The sequence below is a fragment of the Grammomys surdaster genome, unplaced genomic scaffold (assembly GCF_004785775.1).
Source record: "Grammomys surdaster isolate TR1022 unplaced genomic scaffold, NIH_TR_1.0 239, whole genome shotgun sequence".
NCBI classification, from domain to species: domain Eukaryota; kingdom Metazoa; phylum Chordata; class Mammalia; order Rodentia; family Muridae; genus Grammomys; species Grammomys surdaster.
Window position 1 is genome coordinate 10,915,796 of NW_021604684.1, and position 1,440 is coordinate 10,917,235.

Below are 1,440 nucleotides of genomic sequence, written 5' to 3' on the forward strand. Positions count from 1 at the left end.
TCTCTCTGAAATCTACATCATGGAAATAAAAATGGATATAAAAAAACTTGTATACTTAACAAACCAAGCCTAAAGAAAATATAGAAAGCAATATTCCGGAAAAAGAAAGAAATGAGAACTGCAGGGGGTGTGGAAAGAAGCATGAAGCCATAATTATGAAAATACCACTGAACACACAAAATCAACAGCATGATGACCACAACAAACATACTACATTTCATTAATAGATTTAAAACCCAATAGCATCAATTCTCCAATCAGGAGATATAACTGAATGGATCAAGAAGCAAAATCCATCTATCTATTATCTATAAGAAATACATCTTAACTTTAAAGATAGTCATCACCTTAGGATAAAAAGGATGGATAAAAGTACTCTAATCAAATGGGACCAGAAACACACAGGTGTCACTATCCTAACATCTGACAAAACAGATTTGAAACTTTAACCAGAAGAGATTAAGAGGAAAACTTCATTCCAATCAAGAGGACAGTTAACCAAGAAGACATTAATATTCTAAACACACCTGCACACCCAATTACTTACAGAGAAAGAGAGAGAGAGAGAGAGAGAGAGAGAGAGAGAGAGACAGAGAGACAGAGAGAGACACACAGAGAGAGAGACATGCATTGTCAACTTTTAGTTTTCATAAAATTTGATCTTTGTTTGCTTTGCTTCTTTTATATGCTTATGTAATCAAGAAAGATTATACCCTAAGAAATTGTGTAATCAATGATCAAAGTTTTTAAGGAGATTATATTGTGTTTAAATAAAACCTGTGAGAAACACAGGTTGTCTGAGTAGGTCAAGCCATACTGAGATGTGCTTCATCTCTGTCCCATCTCTCAAGGAAATGAATTTAAAAGTTGTCCTGTGTTGTGGGAAATACTAAAAAGAAACAGCAAGTTCCAGGCACTTTGCTCAGCACTTGTGGGCCACATGGCACCAGACGGGTGTTTTATTCTCAGCAGATTCTCTGGCTCAGGGCTCCAGAAATCTCTCCATCCTGCTCACTAAGTTTCCACTTGCAGGTCACTACCACGCCAGCCCCATGCTTCAAAACCCCCATGGCCTTTGTGGTGGGCATCAGGTAAGCCCATGCTTTGCTACCATACTTTTCTCTCTCGAACCCAAGTGAGCAGTCATGAAGAAAAGCACCACACAAACTTAGATCAGAAACAATGGTAACTCAACTTCTGGGTGTAACAACTAGAATGCTAATCTTGTAAACTACATTAAATCTAAATTCTTCTGTGGCAAATCCTGGCTGATTTGCCATAAGCCAGGAGTCACTAGTAGATACATCTTGCCCTATCACTATCCGATCTGAAAATGAGCCTCTTTCTTGCTCTCCTGCTTCTTTCTTCCCCCATCCAACCAGGAAGTCCCTCCATCTTGCCCAGTGATTGGCTCCTTTATTCATTATGGGATTGGTTCAC